This window comes from Bos indicus, chromosome 9 (genome assembly GCF_029378745.1).
Source record: "Bos indicus isolate NIAB-ARS_2022 breed Sahiwal x Tharparkar chromosome 9, NIAB-ARS_B.indTharparkar_mat_pri_1.0, whole genome shotgun sequence".
Classification (NCBI taxonomy): Eukaryota; Metazoa; Chordata; class Mammalia; order Artiodactyla; family Bovidae; genus Bos; species Bos indicus.
In genome coordinates, this window is record NC_091768.1 from 72151901 (window position 1) to 72178537 (window position 26637).

General features: G+C 38.0%; 1 long non-coding RNA gene across 1 annotated transcript; it reads right to left on the minus strand.

The window, feature by feature from the left end:
• Positions 1–406: 406 nt before the first annotated feature.
• On the minus strand, positions 407–26117 carry LOC139184840 (uncharacterized). Its single transcript, XR_011568351.1, has 3 exons — positions 25677–26117; positions 1518–1631; positions 407–1005 (listed from the first exon to the last, which is right to left on the minus strand). It is a non-coding gene; the product is annotated as an uncharacterized lncRNA (long non-coding RNA).
• Between the last annotated feature and the right edge of the window lie 520 nt (positions 26118–26637).

Genomic DNA, 26637 nt, shown 5'->3' on the forward strand with positions numbered 1-26637 from the left:
TCTTTCCTACTTGTCTAGTGGGAGGTTTGGCAAAAAGGAAGGATTCAGATTGTGAGTCTTGAAAAAATATCTGAGTGGTTTGTTGTTGTTTTTTAAAATTCCAGTCATTAGTAATGGAGGGCTGAAACTCACTTGAAAATGAAGATGTATGCTTTGAATATAGCAATATTTTCACTTAACAATGAGAGAGATCTTTCACATTCTGTTGTCTAAAAACTGACATCGGAGCTCATTTAGTAACTGTCATGCAAACAGAACAGCAGCTCAAAAAGTAAGACATCTTTATGTTAGAAAAGCAAAGATATTATTTCCAAAGCAGAAGTCTGTTGACTCTCACTTAAGCCATGCTTTATTTTGGACAGACTGAACCAATTGAAAGAAGAGGAATTTGGAGATAGAAATTTTATTGGCTGCCTTCTGTTTTTTAATAACAGAAATTTCACTTCACATGAGGATCTCTGATACACAGAATCCTAACCAAGTCAGATAATGTTTTCATATGGCTGCAATATGAAGAAAATGAAAGCAAAGATGCCCCCTGATTAGGAATGTATGTTATAGAACTTGATTGTTGTGCCCTGATGGGCTTAAAAGGACTTCAAGTCCAGTTCGCAGACCATAATGTATAGACACCATACAGATATCCAGACTGGATTGGTTCCTGACCTTTGATGTGGCCACATCTCTTCCCTGAACACAGAGGTCTTCAAAGTGGCCTGTTGGTGGAGGAGGTTTTCAATGAGGCAGGGCTGGGACATGGGTTGAATAATTCCAGTCTCAGAGGAGCTGTTCGTCACAGCTGAGCTTTGTGAGTGTTGGAATGATGTGTGTGTTATATGCGTGGAGGGTCTGAGCTTCAAAGGCTGTAAAACAGAGTATGTCGTATCTTATATCACTTCTCAAATCTGTGCAAATTTAGATTTCTTCCTGACAAGACCTTCCCATTAGAATGGGAAGTTCAAAAGTACAGTGTGGTTTGGATTGACTGTTCAACAATAAACACCCCTGTGAAAGAAAAAGTCAAAAACAATGGTTAAAAATGCTAGTCTGAAGAATCGGATACAAACCTCTGTCATTTATGAGATATCATTTATCCATCAACTATGACTTCTTTTTATTCATTTCCTCTTATCCTGTGTGATTGCTGATTATTATCATTATATTTCTGTCAACCTTAACTCCAGGATCCGCAATAAAGGTCTTGTGAAGTGAAATAGCACAATTTGTCATGCACTGGAGTTTGCCTGGTTCAGAGTCTTAGAATTAAACACATAATTGAAGTGCTCCTTTGTCTAAACTTTATCCACAGCCATAATGTAGAGAACAGAGAAAGGGTTGGAACTATAGTGTTTCAAATGAAACCAAAATACTAAAAATATTCTACAGTTCAAAAGGCTCCTTGAGTAAATAGCCTATCACATCTATGGTAAGCCATAACTATGGTTAAATAACTAGTTCTAATTGCTCATCTATAGGGTAGCTTATTAGTCACAGAAAGCGTAAGCAGTTAACCTAACCAAGAAGTTGGTGTTGGATATCATTCTTCTGCTATATTGTAATCATGAAGCATTTTCAACAGCTCTGCAGACACTCTGTTCATGACATGGTGTTTTCTCATAAGAAAAGCATTCCTGAAAGAGTAGATTGAGAGAAAATATGAAGCATTTAGCGAAAACATTTCCACTGACATGACTCTCATGAAGATAAAGAATCTCCCTTAAATTTAAAACAAAACAGAAAAAGAAAGGAAAAACAATAAGAACAAACAAACCCATGGCTGTGGACTTTAAGCAGCAAAAAAATAACCAGACTAAACCAAGTCTAGAGACCTAGATTGGAAGACTAGGTGGGTCATTAAGTCATTCATTGATGGGATGGGAGGAGGAGGGAAATGTCTAGATTGTTAAGGTTATTCAAAACTGGAAAGCTCTATGACCTAAACATCTTAGATTAACTTGAGCCCTTTCATATGGGCTTTCATTCAGGTGGGGCTTCCCAGGTGGCTCAATGGTAAAGAATGCACCTAACAATGTAGGAGAAGCAGGTTCAATCCCTGGGTGGGGTAGCTCCCCTGGAGAACAAAATGGCAACCCACCCCAATATTCTTGCCTGGAAAATTCCATGGACAGAGGAGCCTGGTAGGCTATGGTCTACAGTGTCACAAAGAGTTGGGCAGGACTGAAAATGCACACACATCATTGGTGCTTATGGCTCAGCTGAGTTGAGAAAGGTCTGTTTACTTGAAAGAAGTTGTTTGGTGAACTAAACCATGAACTAGATTGGTCATAACAGCTACCCTCCAGCCTCATCATTAGAAGCAACAAGTAACAACACAAATACTGCTGCTTCTGTGTGTCCACTAACAAACCTTGATTCATAGAACTTCATTTTGTCAGCTTAACACAAAGTCTACATTTTAATATGGAAACAATAAAAAATAGCCTGTAATATTGACAGTTCATGAAAATCTAAAATATGTTTCCAGTGGGACTGCCCTGGCAGGCCAGTGGTTAAGACTCCAGGCTTCCACTGCAGGGAGCACGGGTTCAATCCCTGGTCTGGGAACCAGGATTCTGCAAGTCACATGTTGTGACCAAATAAATAAAAAGTTTAAAGTAAAATAAAATCCAAACACTAAAATAAAAAATTTTTAAAAAGTAAAATAAAATATGGCTCCAGTGACATGTTTGGTGATTCCATTTGGTAATTATCATTGTACTTTGTATTATCACTTTGTTCATTCCTACCTTTAAAGACATGATTTTTTTTTAAACAACTGATCAACTAGAAATAGAAGTCTGAGTTTATGTGTTTTATTTACTTTTTAAGGCAAGATGCTTATTACTGCCCCATCTTAGCACTCTTTGATTTTAGCAGCTATTCATTTTGCTGAAAGTTGGAGAAGTCAAGCACATTTATGATAAGCTCTTCTGGGCAAACAATCTTGTAAAACAAGATTTTACTCAAGTTGGTTATAAACTTGCTAGATTTGAGTGGGATGTTATATATATATTGGCTTCTTTAAGTCTACTATGGAAGATTATATTCTGGAGGGTAAAAAAAAAACTTTGAAACTAGAATGCAAGGAGAAATGCCAGCAGTCATTTCATTTCCCCACATTGCTAGTGGCCAAATGCTCTGAAGGTAGAACAGTTAAATGCAGTGTCTCCCTGACTGTGAGATTTAATTCACTTGCTCAGAATGGTAGGAAAATCCAGAGAGGCTGAAGACTCAAGCCCCACAAGGTCTTGCCTCATGAGAAAATTTGGACCAGGAAATCTTACTTGGCTTTGAGCTACATTCAAAGGGATGTTTTTCAAATTATTAAGAAGAAATCTGAAAAAAAAAAAAAAAAAGAAGAAATCTGACTAAGGTGATTATTCTTTATTGTTTAAGAATACAAGCCTTCTCCTCGGTTATTTCTTTTCTCTTTCTCTTATTCAATCTGCATCACCTGAATGTCTATCTAAATATGCAGTAAAAACAGGGAAAAGGATAAACAGTGAATTCACCAATTGTTGAGATGCTTTGAAACTACATTCTTTTTTTTTTGATTCCCATATGTTTTCAAGGCCATGGGGACAAAGGACCCTGAGTGAGAGATCCTGAGTAAACTTAAAGATTTAGAGCATCCAACAGATTAAACTCCTTCCTTTAGCATGTCTATTAGAATCTTTGAGTCTTTAATATAATTTAAAGCAATTGTCCCCATAGGGAGGTCTAACATTTTGCACAATTACATTGAAATAGTTGACCTGCCTAAGAAAACTAGAAGAATTTTAAGGGTACGTTTCAAGACCCTGTTTCTGTTGATAATAGTGTTCCAGAATTTATATTTATTAATATTGCTCTATTTTGGTCAGACTCCCACAGGAAATCCCAAGGAGTGTACGTTTCTGGCATATTTTATCTTAGATAGTTCCATCCCTTTGGTCTTGCATTCTGATTGCTAGACTGAAGAGTACCTTTGAAAGCCTCTGCTCTTTAATAGAGCTGAGGATGACAACAAGCAGGAACTTCAACACTCTAGGAAGACAATCTATCTACTTTCTCCAGTTATCATTAAAATGTCTTTTAGACGTAGGTCATAACTGGAAACCTATAAATGATGTCTGTGTAGTGAGCACTTCCCACAGAGCTGGAGTCCCAAGTGATTAAAATTTATCACATTGTTCTTATGGTTACAAATGCTGCTGATATGTGTCATTACTTAGAAAGTACTATTCATAACATTTGATTTCAGTCCAAATAGTTTTTTTTTTTTCTGAATTTCCCATAAAATGCTCTTGATCTTTTTTTTTCAAAGGTCTAATCTGCTTTTCTTTTGAAAGAACAAAGAAAAGAGGTTGATTGTCCTCTAGTTTAAATTTTGTTTAGTGTGATGTATTTATTGCCTAGTGGGATGCAGCTAATTTTCCGCTGGCTTTTCCGAGAAAGTCATTAGGATAGAATTTAATCCTGTTCACCATTGCAGGCTCTAAGCTCTTTCATGATTTACAAGTTGTGGTGTTTAGTATGTAGCTCTATTAAAATGATATGTAACTAAGAGGCTTCATATTTGAGCAGTGCTTTGATTTTCAAAAATGCACCCGTTGAATGTAGAAGTTTGCCCTTCACTAACATAACACGATATACACTGGAATGCTTCCTAGTGAGCTCTTAATATGGTAGGGGTTTGTTAGAACATAGGAAAACAAGGTAGCCTCTCTTTTAGTCTTCTGGAGAGCTAAAGATCTAAAGTTATTTCAACATGATTTTATAAACCTCATGGATTTTTCAACCCTCATGGATTTTCCATACCTCTGAGAGTTTATACACTGGGGCAAAATGTTAGTGCAGAGTACCCTCAGACATTCATCTCTTATGAGGTATTTTACCTGGAAAGCAGTGGATTGAACTAGCTTGTATTTATTGAAAAATAAGCCTGTGAAGGCAGCATGCCACCTGCTTTTCTGCCTAAATGTTTATTTCAGGAAAATTTGAGATAACCATGGCTGGACAAATTTGCTTTGAGTTTTTGTAAATGATTTTTAAATCCTGGAACTAAGAATACTTTATAATAACATTGAAATATCAGGAAAGGGAAGAAAGTGAGACACTAATGGAATTGAACACCCAAGGTATTTTTTTTAATCTTAAAGATAATTTATTATTGACTCACATCATCAATATTTCAAGTGAGAACAAATTTCATGAAAGGTGTGATCTGAGCTTTTGCTCTATTTCTTTGTGACTCTCTGCACTCAAGCACTTAGTGCTCCTCTCCTAAACCCCGTTAATTTTGGTCGCTTCCTTATTGGCTACAAGATGACCATCCATAGCTACGTGGATTACTCACTTCTTGGTTCACTTTCAAGTATTGTGCCCCTCCCATTGTCATCCAAACCTGACCCCTTAACTCTGGGATAATTACATAACACAAAGAGTTTTTAACTAAGAAGTATATCAAAACTTTTATCATGATTTGGATTCCTAGTTACGAGAAGTTCAACACCATCTAGCCTTCTAATTTAGCTAATACATACACTGCGGTTACTACTGCTGCTAAGTCGCTTAAGTCGTGTCCGACTCTGTGCGACCCCACAGACGGCAGCCTACCAGGCGACCCCGTCCCTGGGATTCTCCAGGCAAGAACACTGGAGTGGGTTGCCATTTCCTTCTCCAATGCGTGAAAGTTAAAAGTGAAAGTGAAGTCGCTCAGTCGTGTCCGACTCTTAGCGACCCCATGGACTGCAGCCTACCAGGCTCCTCCATCCATGGGATTTTCCAGGCAAGAGTACTGGAGTGGGGGTGCCATCGCCTTCTCCAAATACATACACTATTGTACTATAAGTCAACGTTCTGCATTTTACATTTTAATGTGATTTGACATCACAAGGGATGTCATGAAGATAATGCAAATTTTTACATATAGTTTCGTCTTTTATTTTTACTGATCACAGGATCTTCGTTCCCTTATCAGGGATCAAACAGCGCCCCCTGCAGAGGAAGCACAGAATCTTAACCACTGCACTGCCGGGGAAGTCTCTTACCTCATAATTTTAGAAATAAATTAAAAAAGAAAAAGGTGAGCTTCTTCAGTTAGAATTCTTGAGTGAAGAATATTTGGGGGTTAAGGAAGCAAATTTCCAGATCTAGGATTTTATTTATGTCCAAAACAAAATGTACTAGTTCTTTCCATTGCTGACATAGTTGGCTCCATGTAACTTTTGGAGCAAATCTCTTTTTGTATAATTATCTTGCAGTTTAGAGTCATTTCGTGGTGGGAAAAAAAGCCAGCTGGTGGCTAGCAAAAATAAAATACCAGGGGTGTTGATAGGAAGACAAAAAAAAAGGGATCATAGCATTGATTTTATGAATCTTACTAAAACAAATTCCAAGGAACTAACTTATTTTGTCATATGAGTATCTTAAAATTATCAAATAATCTTGGAAACAAGTAAACTATTGGCTGGGGCTTGACAAGATTTTGTTATCTGGAGATTTTTCATTGTACATTAAAATACTGAAAAGAGACAATGATACCTAAAATTAACCAACACAAAATGTCTGACTATAACAGAATTTTATAGCTAATGTAATTTCAAACAACCTCAATCAGGGTTTTCTATATATTTGTTGTAATTCATTTTGCCTTTTTATATTGAGCATTATGTTGCAATGATATGTCTGTAGGCAAGATGGGCCCAATAACCAGAAAAAGAAGCTATGTCTCTTGATTTTTATAGTCAATCAATCAGTAGTTTTGTCTATGTGATAACAAAGGCTGATTTGGTGTCATTGTTTTTTGTCTAGCAATGTCACTAAATTTCCTGAAAAGCTTTAGAAGTTATTCATACCAAAAAAAAAAAAAAAAAATATATATATATATATATATATATATATATGTATGTATTCTAAACATCCTTAGAATTGCAGAGCACCAGATTCAGACAAGACTGTAAAGATCTAGCTCTAAATCCAATGTGAAAAATCACCACTCTCCAGTCTCTCCAACAGGTGAGAGGTGCTGGTCTTCGAAAGCAGCCAAGTCCACCCTTATATGGAAGTTTCTATAGATTGGTCTTTGTATACATATGACAGAAGAGAGAATAAAACTTGTCCTCCTCAACAATGAAACTCTTCTTTCCTCTAGATAAAACACCTTGTGTTCCTGTAGTTTTTCTTACTCTGACATGATTTTATATCCTCTCACCAAATAACATCTTTTGCTTTTGAAATCATCCTTTCCTAAAGCAGGGTGCCTAGACACGAACCCGGGATTTAGAAACAAGTTTTGAGCACTGTGGAATGTTGAGTGGGGTTATCATATCTTCCTTATCCTAGAAGGTTTGCTACAAATTTGACCTAAACCCTAGTAGACTTAGGGCAGCCCCACCACTCTGCTGACTTACATTGAACTCACTGTTACCTAAAACCCTAGGCCATCTTTTCTAGCAGCATTTTCAATACAAACAATTTTTTTCCAGCTGGTTTTCTGAACCCAGGTATAGGGATGTGTATTTATTGTTTATTCTTATCAAAATTCATTCTGTGAGACTGGGCCAATTTATCTAGCTTGCCAAGCTCATTTGGAGCCTGATGTTGTCATAATTAGATGCGGGTATCTTACCTGCCAAACCCCTGAAAACAACATCCAGAAGGCAAGGCATCCCAATATGTTCAATTCTAACCCCTAAACCACTCTTGCTGAAGTTTAAATCCTTTCCCAGGTAAGGTAAGATCTCAAATAGGCCATGATTAAAAAGTGGACTTATTCTTTATCAACTCACATCCTTGATAACACTTCTAAGCAAGAATAGCATGCCTATCAAAGTAAAAATCACTTAGGGAAGCACGATGGATAAAGTCCTTTAACATGACCAGTATCTCTTTTGATGGTTTTTTTGTTTGTTTGTTTGTTTTGGTCTTTAGGTAAAAATGTTGATGATGAAACTCAGATTGTGTTTTTACCACAGTTGGATTTTTGGCTTTCTTTAACTTCATGTAAAGTGAAGACAATTAAGCAAAGGACAGTGAAAGCCCCTAAGAAATAGAAATGAAATCAAGGCAAAATCTCCAAGTCAAGTAGAATTTTTCTGTCTAACAGCTTTCAAAATATGCTTGACTATGATTCCTGTGGGATTTACACTGTTGTTCATTAGACACTATGAAATAACAAAAGTAATGTTATTAGTAAAATGTAATGATTACAATAACTTTCCCCAGAAGCAGACACACACTAATCACAGAGAAGTCTTTGCATTTAACTTAAAAGTGTACAATCATCAAAATGCTTGAGCAGCCACATGTGTAGGAGTGGTGAGCCTTGCACATATTTATGAGCTGCCTTAAATCCTTTCTGGAGTGAGGAGACAAGTAAATAAAAGACACAGTTACATATTTAATGAGGAGGGAGAGAAAAGCCGAAATTGGCATGCAGTCATTGCTCTCACAGACCATGTTATTTTCTGAATGTCATATTGAAATGTGTAGATGCCTCCTTTCAGCCAACACCATCAGTGTAGGGGACATGCTGTATCTCCAATGTCATAGATACAAAGGACATTGTTAAGCAAAAATACTGTAATGTGATAGCTTTTTTTAATGACCTATTGCCCTTAAATTTTTAAATAAATGTAAAAATGCCTCCTGCCATCATCCACAGAGTGATTCCTGAATGTCTTCAGGGGATGTGCCTTCTTCTGTGACTCTGGGCAGAATTCCATGCTACTGAGTCAGTATCTTTCATTTAGTTTAGATAGGATTTGCATGTGATAATACAATTCCATGTTGGAAGTCATTTTATTATATGACCTTTTGAGAAGAAAAGTCCTTTTCATTAGAGACAATTCTTTGTTCAATTGCTTCTTGTTTTTAACTAAGTGGCATAAATTAATCCAGTCACAGGATAAGCAGAGACTGATTTGCAGGGCAATCCTATTTTTAATCCTGTTTATCCCATGTACAGCAAAATCCTGATCTTCTGTCTTTAGGCCCTTTAGCCTCACCTTCTCCACACTTTTCCTGGGGCTCCTAGCCTTGCACACTATTCTTCCATGAAACCCTAATGCATAGCATGACCAGACTTAGCAGATAAATTGACAGAATGCCCAAACGAGTTTCAGATAAACAACTGAGAATTTACAGTATTAGCATCAGTATATTACAAATATTGTATAGGATATACTTATACTAACACAGTCTTGGTTGTTCACCTGAAACTCAAATGTAACTGGATGGCCCTGTATTTCATCTGGCCATGCTACAAACACATCTTCTGTGTTATTGTTTCCAAGTCATTTTGTGCAGATAGTCCCTTCCATCTCAGATGATTTACTATGCCCTGTCAACATGGGAGACCCAGCTCAACTGGCTTTTCCTCCTTTTCCATAAAATCCTGGTTGACCTCCTCCACTCCAGCCTCAGCAGAGCTGAGTATTCCCTACTCTCTGCTAAGACTGTGCCTCAAGCATGACTGAGTCACAAGCTGTATCTCACCATAGACCTATATATATGTACACAGATACATCTGTGTGTGTGTGGTGATGAGGTCTCTGGGGCACAGTATGCTTTATGCATCTGCATCCCTAGTGCTGGAAGACAAAAGAAAGAGAGCTTCTGGATGGGGTAAGAGTAGAGAGTAGGAGCCAGAGAAAACTGGGTTTGAATCTGGCCTCTGTAAATGAGACTCTGGATGACATGTTTACTAAAGTTTCTCATCTATAGTTTTTAAAAAATGAAACATCCCCAGCCAAGAAATTACTGAAAATTAAATGAAGGTGTTTATATGTAAGTGACCTTTCACCAAGCATGTGTGTGTTAGTGTCTCAGTCATGTCTGACTCTTTGCAACCTCATGGATTGTAACCCACCAGGCTCCTCTGTCCATGGGATTCTCCAGGCAAGAATGCTGGAATGGGTTGCCATTTCCTCCTCCAGGGTATCTTCCCAACCCAGGATTCAAGTCCAGGTCTCCTGCGTTGCAGACAGAATGTTTACCATCTGAGCCAGCAGGGAAGCCATAGGGTCATCTAAAGAGTCATCTAAATAGTTACCTTCTAATCTCACTCTTCTTATTGAACTAAAAAAGTCCTTTCAGAGGTACATTGTTTTTCCTTCCTTCATAATCTAGAAAGAACTTCAATTTCAGTCTTGAGATTAAGTTTTATATTTTGTCTGATTACGGCCTCATATACTCAACTTTTTATAAGATGTTCTCATTGTTTTGCCCACTTATCCCCAGATTCTGACTGAATGCCTTGTCCTTCTGTAACAGTCAAATAGCACTTCCAATCGGACCATATAAAACATGTGAAACTCTGCTCCCAAAAGCTTGCAAGGGAAGAGAGTTTCTAAAAATTACTCTTGTCTCATCTGTCTGACTCACATTTATCTAAAAATAAAAGGAAAACTAGGAGAAAAAATAAACGAACAGAGGATAACGTGCAGCCCCATGTTTCTAAGTCAGATAACAAGATAATTTTTCTGCATGCTCTATATTTCACTTTACTTTCCAAAATGACCTTTCCACCCCTAAGTCCTATCACTAGAATATAAATCCATTAATGAGGAATCTTTTCTCCCCCTGTCCTTTTTCATATCAATCTCAGCAGGATGCTAGACTGTTCTTTGAGTTCATTCACTTTATAGCCATTAAAAAGAAAATATGGTCTGGAGACGGCCTGTCTCCAAACGGTTACACACAGGATGAAGAAATAAATTCCTGAGTTTCTAGCTTTCACCTACTACTAATTTTCTATGCAAAACCCAGGGAAAATTCCAAAACTCATTTTTTAAATCTGTGAAATGGGTGAATCATTTAAAAGTATTTCTTTCACATATGCCATTTTTAGCAGAAAACAAAAGAAAAAGCTCTTAAAACATTAGTGTTTACAGTTAATAATTTTTGAAATCTGCTTGCCTAACTTTGAGCATCATGGATTAATGCCATGGCTCATTAGATGCTCTGAAATGTACTAATTGGTAAAATGTGATGGTTACCATAACTTTTCCCAGAAGTACACACATTCTAATCCACCTTTCAAAGGTAAAGAATTCTAGAGGAATCACCGAGGAAAATATGTAGGCAACCTTGGAGAAAATTAACAGACATCCTAGGAGATACATATAGGGTGATGTTAAATCACTTAACCCTTTACTTATTCATTCATCAAATGTTTAGTGAGCATATACTATAGGCAAAGCTCTGTGACGGACTTTCTGAGTTTCATATCCTTGATTTTCTAATGACAATGGGACCATATTAATAAAATGGATAACTCTGGGGTTAATAGCTTAATGTCCCTAAATTAGCCCTCTGATCATTTTATTGACATTAACATTTCACATCTAGGTAAGTTTCTTTCGGTAATGAAAGGAAGAGATCTTGAGATAACAAAACCTTACCGTGAAGATCCCATACAGGAAAGTGTGGTGTGGAGAAGTCTCTGAAACCGTCCTGAATCACCTTACCTGTTAGACATGCTACCACATAGAGTGCACGCGTGATCCACAAAAATAAGACCTCTTATTTTTGTGCTAAAAAGGGTGATCCTAATAAAAATTAAAAAAAAAAAAACAGCCTAGAAGAAATAAAATATACCTGCTTGAATTTTTTTGTAATAAGCATGTATCATTTATATCTATAAAAAATTTCTAAAGAAGAAAAGAAGGGAAGGAAGGAAGTGTACATAATTTAATTTTTTTTACAATTAATACTCATAGGAGGCTGTGGGTGGCAAGACAAATGTGCACAAACCAGTGCCTTTAACCAGAAGGCTTGGAAAAGCATCCTGATAACTGAACCCAAACCCTCGATATCTGAATCCTGCAGCCATAGAGGTTAGGGTAGGAACTTTGGATCAGCTTCTATCTTCCTCATTGTTCCTCAAGAGTTCACTTTGGTTTGCGACACAGAGTACCAGAGAGGAAAAAGAACTCCCTCCAGCTTCAGAAAAACAGCCGAGAGGATTTTCAGAGCTTTCTGCATTGATGGGAAACAATCATTCTTGACCTCTTGTCTCTCCCTCCAGAGGCTCATGGCTCTTCGCAGACACAACTAGAGAGACTGAACAGCTTCTCCCATATTTCCAGGTCATAGGGCAAGGCTAGAGTTGTTCAGATATTTACTAAATGCCTAATCAGCGTTAAACATAGTGCTTGGCATTCTACAAGTTTAAAAAAATAAAAGATATGTTTCCCACTGGAACAAGAAAAAAATGTACATAAGCAAAAAGTGGAAGACAAATTAGCTGCAAAACAAGAGATTTCACAAGGTTGTTGCTAAAGGCAAACGTACACAACATGAGAGCTCTCTTGACCAATGTATTAAATGTGTACTGCTTTTAAAAGTGGATTTATCGATGTCTGTCAAATGCATGCAGTGTGCATACACACACACACACACATATATATATACACATCAGTTCAGTTCAGTTCAGTCACTCAGTCATGTCTGACTCTTTGCGACCCCATGGACTACAGCATGCCAGGCCTCCCTGTCCATCACCAACTTCCAGAGTCCACCCAAACTCATGTCCATTGATTCGGTAATGCCACCCAACCATCTCATCCTCTGTCATCTCCTTCTCCTCCTGCCTTCAATCTTTCCCAGCATCAAGGTCTTTTCCAATGAGTCAGTTCTTTGCATCAGGTGGCTAAAGTATTGGAGTTTCAGCTTCAGCATCAGTCCTTCCAATGAACACCCAGGGCTGATCTCCTTTAGGATGGACTGGTTGGATTTCCTTGCAGTCCAAGGGATTCTCAAAAGTCTTCTCCAACACCACAGTTCAAAAGCATCAATTCTTCTGTGCTCAGCTTACTTTGTAGACCAACTCTCACATCCATACATGACTACTGGAAAAACCATAGCCCTGACTAGATGGACTTTTGTTGGCAAAGTAATGTCTCTGCTTTTAATATGCTGTCTGCTGCTGCTGCTGCTGCTGCTGCTGCTGCTGCTGCTAAGTCGCTTCAGTTGTGTCCAACTCTGTGTGACCCCATAGACAGCAGCCTACCAGGCTCCCCCATCCCTGGGATTCTCCAGGCAAGAACACTGGAGTGGGTTGCCATTGCCTTCTCTGAATATGCTGTCTAGATATATACATATACAATCGCTAGTCTGTTAGAATAAAAATTTTTTAAAATCAGAAGTTATGAAAATATACAAAGTTTAAGCAATTATAAAGAGAGCAGAGATTAAGAAGAGACGGCATTTATTGAGCAATTTGATTGCTCCAGGTGCTCTGTTAAGTGCTCTAAATGCATTTGGACAATTCTTGCAACAAACGAATGAGATAGATATTATTACCATTTAATATTTGAGGAAACCAAGATTTAGTTTCTAGTAATTTGTCTGAGATATCACAACTAGTCCCATACTGCTGAAGCACTTGGTGATATGTTAGAAAATTAGTGTGTTCTCCATTGCATATATACAACATTAGTCTGTACAACATGAGTGTTTAATCCATGAGTAAGAATGAGAAAAAATATTTGAAGAAAATGAAGCTTGGAAGCAATCTGTAAAGAAAAGCATATAGACATTTCATTTGTATTTCATAATTAAACTCTACTTGAGTCTCTAATATATGCAAGCCCCTCCTTTTGCTGGTGATAGTAGAAATATGAACGATAGGTATAGTTAGCTGTCTGCAAGAAGCTAATGATAATCCTGTGTGAGTGATGGACTGGTGAGAAGGTGAAGACAAAAGAGACAGACAATGCAATAGGTAGAACGTCCTGCAATGGAGATGTGAACCAAGGGGTGTAGAAGAACGGGGTGGACCACATAGTCCACATTTTGGAGCTGGGAATGACTTCACTGAGGAAGTCATAGCTAAACAGGGCTTCGGTAGACTGGCAAAGTTTGCCTGAAAAAAATGGGCAGGTTACACATTTCTGATAGAAAAACAAAGTAGGTACAAATGCATGAATTTGTGAGGCCAGGTTTTCCATATGAGGAAACAAAGCACCTCTGAAGTGGAACAGAGCCAGGAACTATTGGAGGTGAGGTCAGCCACAGCCAGCATTAAAGTAGGGAATGAGGAAAAGGCAAGTCAGTGAGGGTGAGAAGAGGGTGAGAAAAGGCAGAATGGGTAAGAAAATATGGCTGATCATTGGGAACTAAGAGAACTAAATGCCTCTCCTTTTCTAGCTCAGAAAAAGACATCATAATTCACCCCAGTTGCTCAGTCCAGAAACCAAGGTAACATGGGTGCCTCCTTCCACTCCCTCATTCCCTACATCTCATTGGTCTCCAAGGGTATCAATTCTGCCTTCTAAATCTCCCTCCTGTCCACTCACTGCTCTGCACCCTCAATGCTACTGAACCTCAGCAGGTTTCTATGTCCTCTTGCCTGGGCTAGTGCAGCAGCCTCATAACTGCCCCACCAGAGTGCTTGCTTTCCAGCCAGCATGATCTTTTTAACAACACATATCCAATTATGTCCCTTCCAGGGGCTTCTCAGCCCCCTTGAGGGAAGATTACTGGATTCACAAAGTCCCCTCCAGCCTCTACTTACTGTTTCCCACCCTGCCTCCCAGGTCCTCCACCTCCTACAAAACACACACATTCTATGATCCACTCATGTGGAATTACTTTCTTTTCCTGAGATAGTCATGCCCTCTTTTCTCCAGACTTTGACTCAGGCTGTTTTCTCTGTCTGAAGCATTATCTTCAAGTTTCTCTTGAGTAACTCCAACTCATTCTATAGCTTTCACCTTCCACCTTTTCTGGAAAGCCTTCCAGATCTTCACAATCAGATTAAGCATCCTCCCTTGGTAACTACATAACACATTATTCTTCCTTTCCCCCAGCATGTTTAGTTATCTGTATTCCAAAACACGGGCTTCTCCAGTGGCTCAGTTGTAAAAAAAAAAAAATATATATATATATATTTATATATGTGTGTGTGTGTGTGTGTGTGTGTATAAATGCAGAAGTCACAGAAGATGTGGGTTTGTTCCCTGGATAAGGAAGATCCCCTGGAGGAGAGCATGGCAACATACTCCAATATTCTTGTCAGGAGAATCCCATGGACAAAGGAGCCTGGCAGGCTACAGTCCATAGGGTCGCAAAGAGTTGGACATGAATGAAGTGACTTAGCACACACACTCATTCCTGAGAAGACTTTAAGTTCCAAAGAGCAGGACCACATCCATCGCGTTCATTTTATATCCCTTAGTAGTGGTGCATATTAGACCAGTAAATGAATAACTGAACAAATATTACTGACTCTGGGACAATACTGAGGGAGGATCAAGGATTAGCATATAGCAGTGGATGAGTCAGTTGAGGTTCAGCTACCAACTTAAAAAGTAAACAAGGGCAGCTCACGTTCAGCCACTATGGATTAAGCAGGTTTCAAGCAAAATCAGGCCTGGGGCTGCGTTGCCTACTTGCATTTGACTGAATAGTTTAGTGGAAGCCAAGAGACAGTGTTCATTCAGAACTGGAAATGTTCTCTTCTCAGCTGGAGTCCAAAATGTGTGAATAAGAAGGTTGAACCAAGTTGGGGGTAAGAAAGTCAAGAAAGCTACAGGGAAGTGATCTGATTTGGCAGATTGGAGAACTATCAGAAATTGGTTTTTAGTTCTCTACTGTAAAAAATAACTAAAATATGGGACTTTTTATTATAAGCAGTGCAATAGATAGCCACTTAAAATTTACTCCATAAAATAACATGTCCTTTGTATTTAAAGATGTAGGAACCCAGATTCGTCATCTCCTAAATAATCTGTTCCCTAATCCTCTACTTCACACCTGGACTTTAATTCTTTCACCTTGCTAATCTTTCCTGGTGTTTATCAGCGTCCTCGTATGGGTTTGAACAAAGAGGAGAGTAAAATCAAATGATCCATAGCTACATGTCCTTCATAAGGAAAGCGTAAGGTCCCAGATCTGGCTTAATAGAAACTCAGGTAAATACCTGGCTATTTGGAAAGGTCAGGGGCGAGGACAGGAAGTAGCTCTAGATAACGGAGTGCTTTACCAGTGGTGCCTGGGAAAGGCATAGGTGCTCTGAGTTGTGCTTCTGGGTTTGAGATCTGTATCTCTTCCTTGCATTTGGTGATTGGTCTCTGTAGCGGTGTCTGTCTAGAGGTAGGAAAAGCTGGTCATTATCTGGGCTTTAAATTGTGTATAAAGTCTGATAAGACTTTCTGTTTTTGAAGAATAATTTAAGCTTTTCTGAACTTTTTCGGGTAAAAGCACACTTAATCATCATGTGGCAAAGCTGGCAGCTGGCCAAATGCAGGACAATCAAAGAGCTTTCTCTCACAAAGCCCTGAGCCGGATACCTCAGCTTTGGATAAGTACTAGTGGGAGAAATGCAAGGTCCCTGGTTCTGGAAATCTTCAAAACCCTTCTGAGTTAAAGCAGATCTTTCTACCCTTTGGAGTAAAACTAAAGACTGGAGCAGAAAAAGGAGTGAATAGTCCATGAATAATCATTTTTATTTAACAAATAGAGAGTATAGAATAGTTTACAATTACAAGCCATAAAGATAATTCTTAAGCAAGAATTTCTCCCCTAATTGATGTGTCTGCATGTCCGCTCTCCCTTCCCCCACAAAATAAACCAAACTGTTACTGACTTTGGCAGTTTTATATTAAAATGCAAGGTTATATATAATCTGGGCAAACCTAAGATAAGCACATCCTTCTTAATTGCCTCTTTCTAAGTTATGTTTCTTACAAGTCCTCATGTTAGAGGCTCAAATTATATTTTCAGGGTATTTATCACGTTTTATGCCTCTAACTCTGCTGTGTTAGACCTCAAGGGACCCATATTAGAGAAGGTGATGGCGACACAGTTTAAGTGAATCCCTTCTTCCATAACAAACTACACTAGCTGCCAGCACTCTGATGTCATCAGCTAGATGGTTTCACTCCTCCATTGATAATTCATCCCTTTGATAGACAATAGTGAAAATTAAGAAAAATCAAGGTCTTAGAAACGTGTTGAGTGATAGTCACCAGCTCTAATTCTGCTTTGTTCTTGACTGTAATAAGTCACTTTCCTTCCTGTACTTCTTTTGTTCACTTTACAACCAGGAGTTTCACTAAAACGTTCTCAAAATCCCAATCTAAAATTCCAGGTTTCTTGACCTATTTTGAGGTGTCCTATAAAAAACACGATATGTGTCCTGCATGACAAACACTACTGGCTTGCCTTCATGTTTCATGTTTACTTTGCACTTCTCTTTTGTTCTTTTCAATATTCACCTATGATTTAATATTTGCGTGTTCTAAGTTTTTAAAAGGTTGATCCACTTGGAACTTTGTAAATGCTACAATTTAATACCAGGCAAAATTACATAAATTTCAAACATTAGTTAACCCAACATTAATAAACACCTAATTAAAAAAAAAAGCTTTAAAGATTTTTGAAACTATTTCCAGAAATACAAAAGAATAAATATTACTACTTACTAAACTTTGAAGAGTTTGATTGAGTTGTGAATAATGTGATAAGATAAACTGAAGAAACAGGAACCAAAATCCTCTACTTTTTATTTTTAACATACTAACAAATAAGGTTGGTTTGGAAAAATAAAATTGGTTGAGTGTCTTACTGTCTTTATTGTTATCTAGTTGTCATGTAGTACATTATCAGATGGCACATTCCACAAATTACTGCAGACATAGAGCAATCCTTTTCTAATCCTGTACCCATATATTCCCAAGAATATCAACATTAAAATGCTACTGCCTTAAGCTCAAATATTAAATTTCCTTTTGGAAAAATACATTTCCTCTCCTCTGCCTCTACTCCTGTTTCCTATGCCGTGTCACAACAAACCCCATTATTCTGAGAACTTCTGTTATAGATATTTTCTCTCTTTGTAGCTCATGCTCTGTGGAATAGCCTCCCATCATTCTTTCTTCAGTGAATATTTACTCAGTGCTATTATTGGCAAGTGAACCAAATGGACACAAGCTCTGCCCTCAGTAAACTCACATATTCAAGAAGTTATCCATTCCCTCTAAGGCCTAGTTTCTTCATCTACAAAGGGGTAACAGTAATTACGCATTGAGAGGATTCAGTGAAATAACAATTTTTAAATACTTGGCAAAATGCTTTGGTGAATACCTAACATTCAATAAATATAGTTTATTCCATTCTATTCCCCAAGTACTATAGTAGAAAAAAAACTCAATAGCTCAATAATAAAGATAATGTTTGACCCTTGTCTTGAAAAGGATTGTTTCTCAGAGGAAGGAAGATGGAAAATACTTTGGACATTGGGAGCATATAGTCTGTATATAAGAAGTTTAAAAGAACATGTCATTTTCTATTTAAAAACACTATTTAAAGAAAATATTTGCAAATGAAATGACTGATAAGTAGTTAATATGCAAAATATATAAGCACATCATGTAACTCAACAGCAAAAAAAACAATTAAAAAATGGGTGGAAGGATGGAATAGACACTTTCCCAAGAGGACATGCAGAAGGCCAACAAACACACAAAAGAATGCTCAACATTGTTAATTATCAGGGAAATGCAAATCAAAACCACAAAGAGACATCACCTCATGCTTGTCAGAATGGCTATCATAAAAAAAGAATACAAATAACAAATGTTGGCAAGGATGTGGAGAAAAGGGAACACCTTTAAACTCTTGGTAGGAATGTGAATTGATGCAACCACTGTGGAAAACAATACTGCGGTTTCCCAAAAAACTAAAAAGAGAACTACCATATGACACAGCAATTCCATTCCAGGGTACATATCCAAAAACCAAAATACTAATTCAAAATGCACCCTAATGTTCATAGCAGCATTATTTACAATTGCCCAGATATGGGATGAACCTAAGTGTCCATCAATAGATGAATGGATAAAGAAGATGTGGTATATACATATATATGAAAAAAAAAAAATTGAAGTGTAATGTCATGTCCAACTCTTCGTGATCCCGTGGACTATAGTCTGCCAGGCTCCTCTGTCCATGGAATTCTTCAGGCAAGAATACTGGAATGGATAGCTATTCTTTTCTCCAGGGGATCTTCCTAACCCAGGGATCAAACTCAGATATCCCACATTGCAGGCAGATTCGCTACCATCTGAGCCACCAGGGAAGCCCATATATACCTACACACATATATATACACACATATATATATATACACACATATATATATATACACACACACATATATATATATACACACATATACATATACATACATACACACATACACAATGGAATACCATTCCCCATAAAGAAACATAAAGTTTTGCTATTTGGAGCAACATGGATAGACTTGGAGGGTATTTTGCTAAATGTCAGAGAAGGACAAATACTACATGATATCACTTATATGTGGACTTTTAAAAAATACAACAAACCAAACAAGTGAATATAACAAAAAAGAAGCAGACTCACAGACAGAGAGATGGGGGTTGGTTACCAGTGAGGAGAAGGAAGGGGAGAAGGGTAATATAGCAGTAGGAGATAAACTATTAGATATAAAATACTCTATAAGCATGTATTATACAACACAGGGAATATAGCCAATACTTTATAATAACTATAAAGGGAGTCTAACCTTTAAAAATTGTGAATCACCATTTGTACACCTGTAATTCATATAATATTGTACATCAACTATACTTCATTAAAAAAAATACTTCGTCAAAATTTAAAAAAAAAAACTGAAAAGCTGTTTATTAAGCTAAAAAGAAAAAGCAGGATACAAAACCAAAAAGCCAGGCTGGTTTAGTGGATTTAATCCTGCATAAAACAAGGAACTGGCAGGGAGTTTTTGAAAAGAAAATCGTAGTTCTACTTGTATAGCAGAAAAACTATTATGGTCTCAGTATGGAGAGTAGATTGGTGGTGCCAGAGCCTGCAGGGAGTAAAATCAAGCAAGAGAATCCTAAAATCAAATTGGAAAAGATAATATCTGAACTAAGTGGCAATTATTGAAGGATGGAAGTTGAATCAAGAAATATTTTAAAGGGGGCATCCACTATATGTGGTCACTAACTGATTCTTGAGGTAAAAGTTGACCCTGAGATTTTCCATTTCATAGCCAAGTGGATAGATACATCATTAACTAAAATAAAGACTGCAGAAAAAAAGAGTGAGTGTATTGGAGATGCCAGAAGTGAAGAGATGTAGAAAATTAGAGATTATGGACATGGTTTTAGACAAGGGAAAATCCTGGAGAAAATCAATTCTACAAGAAGGCAGGGCAAAGGGCAGGGGCCGATACAAAAAATCTGGAAGAAAGGGTATAATAAAAAAGAATAATGCATTGGGAGCCAAGATAACAGAGAGTTTCAAGAAGGAGGAATTAAATATTCATGCCAATATCATAGAGAGGTCAAGTAAGAGAGCTCGGAGAAATCTGGCTCGATCGTCTAACCTTAGGATTGGGGGGAGAAGAATAATGTACAGTCTCCCTTCTGATGGGTTTTAGGAAGGGAGTATAATCAGAGCAAATTCATGTTTCAGTCTGAAGTTGAGAAGGTGAAAGGAGTACTCTCTACAACTTTCTATAAAGTTTAACAATGTGGGGACGAATTAGAAGATTCAGTATTTCAGTGAAGGGATTGGGAGATGAGCCAGCAGGCAGAGGAGGGGGAAGTCCCCAGACCACCAGGAAAGAATAAGACCAACCTGAATGGAGATAAGAATATGAGAGGATTAATGATGAGGGGACTCTGATTTCTTTTTATCTTTATCTTAAGTGAAATAATTGTCAGCACTTCAAATTCCTTTCTGATATCACATTAACGTAATAACTTAATACCCTGGATGTTCTGCAAGTCCTCCCTGTATGTGAAGGCACTATGCCAATTTAAGCAACAGTGATGCCAACCGCCATAATGGGAAAGTACAGTATCCCTGTTGCAAAACTGCAAGAACCTTTCCCATTCAAGTTAAAAGCCACTGGTTCCCCTGTAAGCATCTCGTGTCACCTCTGTATTTAATGACAGTCCTGATATGCTTCATAGATAGCTGTCTATGGTGGACCCTAGTCGTTTCCCAGCAAGGAAAACTCAAATCTACGTTCTTCTGATTTAGCTGCTTATCTCTGTAAAACACATATAGAACTGTTTCTAGCCAAGCCAAGACATTCTCCTAAAGGAGCTGCCTGAAACCCCATCGTCACCACAGAAGAAAACCTGGCAAGAGTCTAGGTGTGCCATTTGTAGTTATTCAATAAACTAAGGAAAAGGGATTGGGTGAACCACAGGTCTAAATCCAAAGATAAAGTTCTGAAAATTGTTTCTGTCACTGGGTATGCCTTGCTGAGAGCCCTGTTTTCTTTTGCCAAGATGTCGAGTCTAATATTTTACAGCCAGCTTTTTTCAGCAGTCTTGTGGTTAGAAGAGAAGATGGACTGCTATACTGACCACATTTGGATTAGATGCAGAAATAATTTAATCATTCTTGCATGTAAGACATTGTTCAAATGAGCAGTTTACTCTGCTGTCAAATTAGTAAATAAACAGACTGTCAAGGTAATTTGTTGATATGTTTACCCTAATATGGTAGATGTAACACGTGATCCCCAAATTACTTCACATTTCTCTTACCAAAAGGTGGGGTCTATGTCTCAACCCCTTGAAACCAGAAAGACTTATGATTGCTTCAGCCAATAGAATAAGGTGTAAGTGATGTGAACTTCAAGGCTAAGTCAAAAAAGGGCATAGAGCTTCTGTCCAGCCTTCTTGAGATACTCTCTGGAAGAAGCCAACAACCATGAAAATTGTCAATTTCTACTATGCTGGAAAGGCCATGTCAAAAGCCCCAGCTGAGCTACAAGTGAATGAGGGACATCAATTGCTAGCCATACAAGTAATGCATCTTGGGCATCCAGCCCAACTAGGCTTCCAGACAACTGTATCCCCCGCTGATATCTGGCAACACCTACATGAGAGACCCCAAGCAAGAACTGACCCTTAGAGGCCCTTTTCTGAATTACTGAGCCAAAAACTGTGAGCAAGACAAAAAGAATATTTTTTTAAGCTTCTGAATGTAGGAGGTAGTTTGTTATATAGCAGTGGTAACTAAAACAGAATTGTTACCTGGAAGTGAGATACTGCTGAAAATGACATGACACTGAAGTCACTCAGTTGTGTCTGACTCTTTGCGACCCCACGAACTATAGCCTACCAGGCTCCTCCATCCATGGAATTTTCCAGGCAAGAGTACTGGAGTGGGTTGCCATTTCCTTCTCCAGGAGATCTTCCCAACCCAGGGATCAAACCCAGGTCTCTCACATTATAGGTAGACGCTTTACCATCTGAGCCACTAGCAAGATCCTAAAACATCTGCATTAACTTTAGGACTGGGGACCAGATGGTGCTTAAAAGCTGAAAGAGCCTTGAGGAAAACACTATCAAAAATGCAATGGTCAGGACTTCCCTGGTGGTCTAGTGGTTAAAACAGAATCTGCCCGCCAATGCAGGGGGAACAGGTTCAATCTCTGGTCTGGAAAGACCCCACATGCTGCAGAGCCACCAAGTCTATGAGCCACAACTACTCAAGCCTGTGTGCCTGGAGCCTGTGCTTCACAACAAAAGAAGCCACCGCATTGTGAAAGAAAGTCTTCACACTGCACTGAAGACTCAGAACACTCAAAAATAAATAAATATTGTGTGTTTTTTTTTAAGTCCAATGGTCTTTGTCAGTGAGAGCTTAAGGATAATTGAGGAAAATGTTGAAAACTGGAGGAAAGGAGATCCTTATTCTATAGTGGAAAAGTTTGGCAAAATTATTGCTTGAGATAACATGGAACTAGAAATGTACCTCATCAAACAATAGATCTGGCTAAGGAGATCTTCAGGTAGAATGCAAAACAAACAAAAAAAATTGCCCACTGGTTTATTTCAGCCACATACCATATGGTATGGATAAAGCAAGATAAACCAAAGAAGAAAATTGTCCATTTCCAGGTTATGTAGAGAAAATATAAAACAGCCAAGTCATGATGGACTTCAAAATAAAACTGTTTCCAATCTCTTCCTGTAGAAGATTCTTAAAGTGAACAGTGTCTTAGGATACATGCCAAATAAGCAGAAATGTGGTCTCCTGGTAAATACAAAGCTAATGTGCAGCTATAATTTCAGAATTAATTCAGATGGTGCCTCAGAGACATTTTCGGACAACAAAAGATCTTCTAAGTATCTTAAGGTTTCAGAGAATGCATGATGAGTGTTAACGTATAGCAGACTTGTCAGGAGCCCACGGTAGTGAAAGTGTCACCTGGAAGAGATTTGTGAGTGTCACTTTTATCCAATAGGATAGATTTTAAATTTGTACACAAGAAGCTTCTAGAGTTTTAAATGAAGTGTATCAACTTGCACATTAACAACACCAAATGAAGGGAAGCCTTTGGGAAAACTATTCAGCTGCACCTTAGGCCATCTCTAATGGAAATGAAGGATTAATCACAAGTTAGAACCAAGATTCTCAGGACAACAGCAAATCCACAGAGAAATGGTAGTCCCAGTAGAAACAATGGTCCCCGGGAACAGTATTGATCCCTAATTTGAAAACCAGCCATACTACCCAGCTGTATTTCAGCTGTGTTTCAGCTAGCACCGGTGAGTGCTATACCTTCTGTTGTCCCCCTTTTTGCATGGGAGTGTCTGGCAGTTATCCAAAGTCTATCCCACAATTTTAAATTAAGTGTGTGGGAGCAAACAGCCTATTTTTTAGGTTACAGATCTTCAGATTGAGAGGAATGGTATTTTCAGGGCTGAACCCAAGAAACTCTATCTCAAGAAACTCTTCCCTCTAGAGTTGCTTTAGGTAACAAGATTCTGGATATCAACAAGCCTGAACTAGATGTTATAATGGAATGAAACATGAGCAGGGGAAAGGAGGGTTGATCCTGAGAGAGAACAAATTATTTTGCATGTAGAAGAAATGAAAATAATTTGGGACCAGAATACCCATAGTGGTTGTTTAAAACATGGCTCCAAAGATTGACATTCCTTCCATCAGAAGGTGATATCTATATAGGTGGACTTACAACTGTTTCCATCAATATAGTACAACAGAAGTGATGCTATGCAACTTCCAAGCCTGGATCAGAAAATCCCATGCAACTTCTGCCTGGTGTCCTGTATGTATGTGTCTGTATATTATATGGATATATGTATGTAATTATTAAGGACAGATAAGACTAGATAGCTAATATGGCTACTCTGCACATGGTTGGCAGGAGTTTAATAGGTAAGGTTAATGTGGGATCTTCCCAGGCGGCACTAGTGGTAAAGAACCTACCTGCCAATGCAGAAAATGAAAGAGGTGCAGGTTCAATCCCTGGGGAAGATTCCCTGAAGGAAGGCATGGCAACCCACTCCAGTATTCCTGTCTGGAAAATCCCATGGACAGAGAAGCCTGGCTGGCTACAGTCTATTGGGTCGCAAACAGTTGGACATGACTGAAGTGACTTAGCATGAAATGTGGGGGAAGAAGTTTGGGAAGAAAAGAAACCAAGGGAAAAAAAGAAAAAGAAAGGAAAGCCTGCATCAGGAACATTTATGAATTTATAAAAAGAAATACATATGTGTTTACGTAAGTTTGATTATTCATGTGTGTGTATGTATACAAACATCTTTTATATTGGGACACAAGGACAATAGACCAAGGATGACAGTATTATGAATGGCTACCAGCAAGATTAAGAGAGAGGAACATATAGGGCAAGGCGAGCCTTAGTAAAACAGAGAAGGTACAGAGTCACCAAAGAAGGTACAGGTATGAGACTGGCCAATCCCAAGAGAAACCACAGTCCAGGGAACAAATACCAATGGAGTGGTGGTGAACTGAGGAATGCATCAACACAGTAGGTCAAAGTGAATACACAAAAGCAATGGGAATCAGAAGACTACAGACACTAGAGAACAATAGGAATATTGGGCAAAAGCAAGATAGAGAATAAGGAATAAGAACACCTAAAACAATAGAAAAGACAAAGCAGGAACAAGATTCATAGTGCAAGTGAGATGTCTGGGAAGGAAATATCATGGGCTGTGAGCCACAAAAAGACCTTATCTTCCCAAGGGGCTTCCAGATCACATTATTTGTGGATTACTTTGGGCCAGCAGGTTTTACGGTAAATATAATTGTGTTTAATTAGTGGCAGAAAGACTGACGCTGAAGCTGAAGCTCCAATACTTAGGCCACCTGTTGTGAAGAACAGACTCATTAGAAAAGACCCTGATGCTGGGAAAGATTGAAGGCAGGAGGAGAAGGGGACAACAGATGAGATGGTTGGATGGCATTACTGGCTCAATGGACATGAGTTTGACCAAGCTCTGGGAGTTGGTGATGGACAGGGAAGCCTGGCATGCTGCAGTCCTTGGGGTCACAAAGAGTTGGACATGACTGAGTGACTGAACTGAACTGAACTGAACTGAATTAGTGGCCAGCCTAGGAACTAGAAACTCAAAGACTATTAGAATGAAGTGACTTACTATGAATAAAATCAGAATTTTCCAAAAATTTTAAGCCTTTTAGAAGAGCTTTGAATGCCTTTCCAGAGGCACAAGCTAGGTTCTGACCATCTGCTCACAAAATTGACAGTAAGAGAGGTTGTTAACTATTTTTCTTTGGAAATTTCATATCGACTTTTGCTGATTTAAGCTGTTCTCACTACTTTCTAAGCAGCTTGAATTTCTTTCTCTAGAGATAAATTTCACTATACATTATGGGCTTACCTGATAGCTCAGACAATAAAGAATCAGGAGACCCAAGTTTGATCCCTGGGTTGGGAAGATCCCTCTGGAGAGGGGAATGGATACCCACTCCAGTATTCTTGCCTGGAGAATTCCATGGACAGAGGGGCCTGAGGGGCCTGGAGAGCTACAGTCCATGAGGTCACAAAGAGTTGGACATGACTGAGCGAGCTTTATTTCACATACATTTATACTCATTATATTATACATTTTGGAATCATGAATATCTCAATAAGTACTTATTGGTTCACATGTGAACTGACTTAGTCCTTCAGGTAAAAATTGTAAATATAGTAAAGTTTGCATCAATCAAAAATTTCTCTTCCCAAATGTGTTTATAATATGTATCATCCAAAAAAATTATTTTAGAATTGCTTCTCTATACTAGAGAAAACAGTAAAACTTGGTGGAATAAAGTATAGGGCCAAATTGATTAAGGAAACCATATTCAAATAACTTCAGCAAATTTCATTCAAACAGAAGTACAACTAGCCTAGACAAAGATCTAATTATTTTGACTGCATTGTCCTCTTCTATTCCACCAGAGAAAAATATATTTTCACATAATTTTATATTATATGTTAACTGCCTTCAACAATCATGAAATCTCATGCCAATAAATTAAGAAAGACTCTCCTAAAAAATGAATGAGAAAGGAAGGAGCTCAAATTTTTGTTTTTTATTCCATTCTGAATTGTCTGGTTTTTAAGATAAATTTCTGCTATTTTAGTATAATATAAAACTTTTAAAGTAACTTTAAAAAGTTAACCATAGCAGGAATAACATTACCAATGGTTTAACTGCAATACGCTGCTTTCTCTTAAAAAAATGAAAATTTAAAAGTTCTTTTCGGTGAAATTGTATTAATAAGAGATTAATAGCCTTTGCTATCCAGACAGTATTCAATGACACATCCATTGCCACAATTTGATTTTCAACTTTG